Raw genomic sequence first — 7,337 nt, forward strand, 5'->3', positions numbered from 1 at the left:
CATTTGAATCTACAGAGGCTTTTCTTTTCCAGAAGGACCATATTTTCTTCGGGAGCTTGGTTTTTCCTGGCCACGATTCCCATGCCTCCTACCAGCTCCCATCATGTCTGGCCTTTTGCCTTTCTTTTATTTGAAATCTGGTTTTACTCTGTATCTCAAGAGAAGGCAGCACTCACTGATCAAATCACACACATGCACACAAGAAATATAAAATTTGACATTGTAATTATGGAGTTCTCATATTAAATCTATGTTCATTTTGTGTAGAAGCAGCTCTTGAGCATTATCACCATTGCCTTTTGTTGATTTTTCACAAATAGCCTTATGAGAGCTGCTTAGAGTTTTTGTTGCCATTCAAGCTGTGAGATCATTATGAACCAGAAGATTGAAACTTTAAGATGCAAGACAACATGGATCATAGCCAAGAAACATATTTGGGAAGCAAAAATAAAGCAGATGTTTAAAGTCAGGAGAGCCTGACAGACAGAGATCTGTGGAGCTCAGAAAATACAGGCTGGTTTAAGCAGAAAGAAAAAAATAATAATAATAAAGTGCCAGCTCCTCCTGGTGCTGTCTGGGGCTGCTGGTGAGCACACTGACAGTGTTATGCTGGGGGTGCATTCCCCCCAGCATGCTGGTATGCTGCATGCAGCCCTGGGGGTCTGGAGCAGCCTCTCACATGTAAATAGCACTTCCATTCCTGATTTTGCTCCTTCTAAGGCAGCCTCTTGAGCAATTTGCCTTTTACACCTTACTCTTTGATAGGGATGCTCAGAATACCCTGCCTTCCTCTCTGCCATTGCCAACCTGAAAATGGACACCTGACAGCTATTTCTAGTTCCTGGCTATATAAATAATGAATGGTTTCATACCGGGAGGAATCAAATAGCACCAGATGACTCTGGTAATAAATCAGGAGAAAGGCAGGTGGTCTCTTGTCAGGCATCTCAAAACTGATGTGCAGCTTTATGAGGAGGGAGGTGGCTCCAGTACAAAACCCATCAATATAAATCTCAGATGCTTAGAAGTTACAGCACTCTTCAGTGCTGTTTTAGGCATTGTCATAGTTCTGGTTTTATATGAAGAGTTCTCAGCAAAAGGCTAGTTTAAAGAACAAAACTGCACCCCCTAACTTGTGGTTTTTGTTCACCACTGTTCCCTAAGCCTAACTTCATAGCATTCACTGGGGGAACAGCTCCCCTCCGCCAGGCTCACTAAAGAAAAAATCTAGTAAATGTGTGATACTTGGGGTGGGAAATTAAAACTCGCCTTCCTCCCAGTGACCACTAGGTAGCTCTCTACTCACTTTTAGACCTTGACAACAAGCAACCATTTTCACCACGTGCAACTGCTAGCACCTCTCCCATCGATCTCCCCCCTGCAGCTGGTTTGTCCCTTCCTTTACACAGTTCTTCTAGTCTTAGTCTCTGTTCTGCTTAGAAAAGTTTTACTTTTAGGGGAGAAAAAAGGCAGGCTGAGGTCAGCTGAGCACGAAAGCCAGCATCCGTCTTGTACACTGTCAGATGGGATAGGAAGGAGGTGGGAAGGATCCTGCTGAAAAGAGGTGGTTTGGATTTAATGCTGCTGTAACGAACTGCACGGTGTGCCTGAAGATGACAGAGCACCTGGAAGGTGGTCTATTTACCCATAAGGATAACTGTCATCTACTTACACAGAACAGAGAAAAGAGTGTCTAAATAGGCTTGGATATATGCCCTGTGCCATAGCAGACCATGGTAGCTGCCAGCAGGTGTCCCAGAGCTATTTCCGAATAGTCAGAAAACAGATACTCTGAGTAACTGCATCTAGCAGGATCCGGGAAGATAAAAATTTCTCCAAACATCACAAAACCAAGGTAATGGCTTATTAGGAGTAACAGCACCTCGGGAAATCATACTACACTGTTTCTCTGGCCAGGTTACACATAGGTGAGTAAAGCAAACGCTCCCGAGTGCTGCTGGTCAGTCTCATGAAAGTGTGAGGACAGCTTCACATAGTGCCAGTCCAGGGTGCTAAAGTGCAGTTCACGTTTTCAGACAAAGCCGGCTTTTATCAGTACTCCCACATGCAGAGGGATGGACTCTGTGACTGCTTATGAAATGTTTTGTCATCTCACTTCAACTTTTCAGTAAGCTGATGAAAAAAAAGCATAAATCCATCAGACATGTTGTCTTACCAATTCCTGATATGTTTTGGCTACTTACAGAGAGTATGAGAAGTCTTCAGAGCAGATGTGAGATTCAATCTTGTTTGCTCACTTGTCATCACTCAAAAACCAAAACAAACACGCCTGCTCCTGCAGGAGTTAGCCCCCACGTCCTGTCTGCTCTGCCTTGCTGAGCTGCGTGCTTGCTCGTGCTGCCCTGGCTTTAAGGGTGACTTTTGGTCTGTAGCTCAGTTTTGTGTTCCTTAAAACTTGCTGCAAAGCAGCAATAGTGAGCCAAGGAAACTGTGGAAGAGGAATATGTGGCAATTATGCTGAAGACATCACTCATTTAAACAAAATCTCAGATGACATCATACTGCACTTGAAAGAAAGGTAATCTGGAAGGAGTCACAAAAAGCTCTTTCGTGCATAACTTCCCAAACACTATCCCTAGTCTGTAGGTTTTTCAGCATTTGCACTGAGTTCCTCTACATTGCCAGGGGTATTTCACAGGCAAGTGGAGCTCCCTATGAGCTCAGAAAAACATAAAAGCAGACAGGATACAAGTTTATTATGAATGCCTGTTTTCTCTCTGATATTTCATCATGGGTTCCAAACTTAGTGATGATTCTCATGAGAAGCTTAAAAATGCAGAGCTGGTTTGGTAGGACTTGCACATGTTTCTCCAGAAGTGCTGCATGCAGTTTTTCCGGAATTTATTTTCATAACTGAGCTGTCCCTTCCCAGTGTTTTGCCCTCTTCCTGCTGCACTGGCAGAGCCAGGGACCACCGGCTGTGTGACGCCAGCAGAAATAGAGGCAATGGAAAGCCAGGTCCAGGCTGTCCCCATCCTCCTCTGGGACTGCTGAGCAGAGCAGGCAGTGGTGTCAGTGTCTCACCTACAGACAGTGCAGAGGGTTTTTTTCTTGTGCTTGTGCCCGTAACTGCAGATAAAACAGAAAAAGTGATTTGAAGCTGCTATCTGGCCCAAGAGGGAAAAAAAGCTTAGCAGAAACACACATAATCCCAGATGAGACAAGATGAAAATAATCTAATTAGATTCCTTCTTAAGCTAAATTCTACAGTACTGTTATCTCCTTGGTTATTTACTGCACACAGTAATAGGCAGACAAAATAAAAAATGTTCTTAGTATTTCAGCCAGATTTCAGCATCTTTAAATATTTATAACTGGAGAAACATATTTTTACTGGGAATTATTTAATACATTTTTTATATTTTTTAAAACATCTGCCTCAGGTGGCAAAATAATCGCTTGGAAACTGTGAATTTCAGGTGCACCTATTGATCTGTGAAGACTGACAGATGTAACTTTCCCCAGCAGACTAGAGAGGGGCAGCCCTCCCTACCCCTATTCCCCATCAGTTACCTCCATCCTTTGCTCCCTCTGGTGCTCCCCACATGCTGAGAAGCCCCAACCACAAGAGGCCGCAGAGCTGCACATCCCAAAGCTTCATGCCCACAGCTCAATAGCCAGAACTTGCCATGATTTCCTGGGCTTCTCCTCCCCCAGATGCACAGAATGAAGTTTTGCTTTTTATGGATGCATAATTAACCCCTTGAGTAAATATCTATTCAAACCTACATAATTAGTACTTAATTTTTCAAAAAGCTAATGAAAGGCCCTTTTAGGTTCCTAATTGGCTGCTACTTCCCATTAGTCAACTCTCAGTATGAATTATCAACATGGAAAATACAAGAAACTATGCAGACAGTGAATGCCACGCTAAAAAGCCCACAAGCAGGACAGCCAAGCATCTGGGGTATGATCAAATACACCCACTGTGGATTGCAGCTGTGCAATACAAACTAAAATTGATTCAAAAGGAGACATTCTTAACATGAAGACATTCGGTCTCAAACCCAAACCCACAGTGTTTGATTTTCAGGTCATAGATTTGTTGTAAATTTGGGGGTGGTGGATCTTGTATCACATCAGGACATGTCCCCAAAAGACAGGTGTCTATGAAAACAATGGCAATATAAGAGAAGTGCTACCCAGAATTATTTAGAGGCAGGTAATCAAGCTATACAGTAAATGTACCACTGAAGAGCTTAATTAACAGCATGTGCTTATTAGGAGCTAATTACATGATTCTTTACCATTTTGAAATGAACGGTTACCACTTAGTTCACAGAACCTTAATTACCAGGTTAGGGAGAATGTGAAAAACCTGCTGCTAAATTCTTTGGGTATCTCAGTTAACAATTTAACCACTTCATTTACAGAAAATAGTCTGTAGAAAAGAGCAACTCTTTCCAATAAAGCCAGTATAGATTCAAAGAAGCATCTAGTTCCAGATCAACACACTCCAGGTCACGCTGTAGATGAATGAACCTCCTTGCCTCACAGCCAGTGCCTGTGTTTTACTCTTAAAGCAACAAAGGAAAGCAAATAATGCCTACATCCACTTGTGAGGAGTACATAATTGAATTACACGGTACTGCAAGGAGCTTGTCTAGAATAATACCTTCCCTTAACCGCTGCTCAGAAATACTGGCTACACAGCTTATAAAAGTCCCTATTTATCTATTTTTGCTCCAAACTCAGTGTTTTCATTGGCTGTGCTGCAGTGCTCTCTGCTGGCACCAGCCTGGGATTTCCTGCGATGCCACAGCAGAGCGAAGCCAGCAGCAGGGCTGTGCCGTGCACCCTGCACCCCGTCACCTGCACCCTGTCCCTTGTCCCCAGCCCAGGGTGCTGGGTGGGACTTGGCACGAAACCTCTGCGTAGCAGGGGATTGCCCCGCTGGTGCTGTGCCAGCCCTGAGGGCTTACAACCCATGAGTCAAGCTCCTGGAAAACCCTGAGACTACCAACACTAGTTCTTGGTATTTGCTTTCTGACCTTGTGTTTACATTTCGGGCGTCACATCTCAAAACATTGCTCTGCTTGAAAACCACCCTGCTGATGCCTCCTGCACAAACAGCCTGGCTGCCCTGCTTGCCTTCTCACTGATGATACTCACAGACATTTCCTTGTTTCACTTCGCAAAAACAGAAGCGTTCCAGGTCCCTTGTCACCAGAGGATACCTGAGCCAAGTCCCACTGCTTTATTTTTTCCAAGGCAAAGGTTTCTGGCATCATCTGGTGGCAAAACCCAGCACCAGGACCAAAGACCGGATGCGTTTTTCTTGCACGTCCCTCGCAGGCTGCTCCCTGCGGCCCCCTGATGCCGGGGCAGCAGCCAAGGCCTACGCGGGGCCGGGGCTGCAGGTGCCTTTCTGGCGTCTCCGTGAGGCCTGCATTGTGCTGCAGTTTCCATCCCACCTCCTCGCTTCTGATTCATGCTGTTAAAAACTAGATTGTTGCTGGCTCTCTGCGTCTTTGGTTAATAACTGCTATTTTAACGCAGGCCCATGGAGAGCTCGGCAAAAGTCCCTGAACTGACTCGCTTGTTGTCCCAGATTTCTGCCAGGCAAGGTCGAGAGCTGCCATCTCGATGGATTCTTTCCACCACAAAGCACACAAGGGGACTTTTTACCTCTCGCTCCCCCCGGGTTGCTGGTATTTTTCTCAGTGTGTTTCTGAAGGCCAAACCCAGAGCACTGATGATCTGGGAACTTTGCAGCTCTCACCATGTTTTCAAGCAAGTTTCTTCCTGCTTTTACTGTGCCTGGCATTGTCCTGCTGCAGCTGTGCTCTTTCCATAAGATTTATAAGACACTGACAGCAAGTGCTACAGGAGCAAAACAAGGAGTGCTTACCCACTTCAGCTGAGTTTATCGCAGGCCTCTCATTTCCAATAGAGCTGACAGCAGCACCCAGACTCCAAGGACTGGAGTGCAGTAAATGCTTCCCTTTTGTTCTCATTATCTCTACCTTAAACTTCTCTCAAGGCAATCGCATTATCCTGTATAGTGTCACCATTAATTTCATTTCCCCTTAATCACCCTGTGACCATCTCAGACTGGCCTGACTTGGTGTCCCAGCTCTCCTGCGTCGTGCTCCCCAGCACAGCCATGGGCAGGGGGTCCTCGCACCCAGCCCCACTCCCAGCCACTGGCCAGGAGAGGCTGAAAAGATGGAAAATGAAGCAGCCCTGCCAAGCACCCAGCTAGCCTTCACCTACCAGCAGCTACCCACCAGCAGCACACAGTTGCTATTCAACTGCTAGTTAGCACACGACTTGCTGATAGCATGTAAGAAAGTAGATGAACTCCAAAGGATGTCAATAAGAAAACCAGATGAGGCCACTCAGTGCTGGGCTGAGGACCTGCAGCTCCTGGTGCTTCTATTCCAGAGGCATTGAAGGCAGGAACAGGTGAAGCTTTACTAGGGTTTCAAGATCAGATCAATGCAAATTCCACCAAAACCTGGAGCTGAAGGAAAGCTTAAGATTTGAATCCACATCCAGAAATTTTGACCAAAATCCCTCACACTGTGGAGCTTAGATTGCCAGAGTTCAGCCAAAAAGAAAGGGAGAATACTAAACAGCCTTCTTCTTAGGATTAAGCTAATGAAGATTTAAAAAAAAATAAAATCTTAAAAATAAAGAATTTCCTAGTATTGCCTCAGAGCTGATTTCTGCCTGACATAAAACTAAACTTTGCAATGGTATGTACATTTTTCATGCATTATTCTAGATGGCAGTGTAAATCAACTGAGAGTGCAGTCAGTAAAGTTGTTATTGCCAACCCTAAAAATTCTACATTATAGAAAAAAAATAGCAAATAATTAGTATTTCCTATATTCATATGTGCTGTGCTTCTCAGGAAGGCAGGAGGCACAGGGGTTTTGAAAGTCAAAATAGAGGCAATGAATGGTTTAAAATAGTCCAAAACTCTGTGGGTAGAGATTAATCTCTGCTGCAATGATTTTTCTCCACGCTTTTGTGCCATATAAAGATGGTGGAGAGCATCCTCTTGCCAGCCCTGGCGATGAGTGCTGAGGTGCCGGAGCACCCAACTTGCCCAGGTCAGTCCCCAGGGAGCCCTGTCCTGTCCCGTCCCATCCTGCGCAGCCCCACGGCCCTTCCAGCCTCACAGGAAGAAAACACGGTGTTTGTCTGATTAAGGCAAGTTACATTTGCATTCCACCCAGGACTGTTTTAATATCAAATTGGCTGCTCGAGGGCAGCTGCTGCAGCTGCGAGCGCCCGAGCATCCTCCAGGCAGCGGAGCAGCTTCCTCAGCCCTGCTGGGGAGCGCTCCTCTTCCCGCACCAGCGCTG

Source organism: Aythya fuligula, chromosome 25, assembly GCF_009819795.1.
Source record: "Aythya fuligula isolate bAytFul2 chromosome 25, bAytFul2.pri, whole genome shotgun sequence".
NCBI classification, from domain to species: Eukaryota; Metazoa; Chordata; class Aves; order Anseriformes; family Anatidae; genus Aythya; species Aythya fuligula.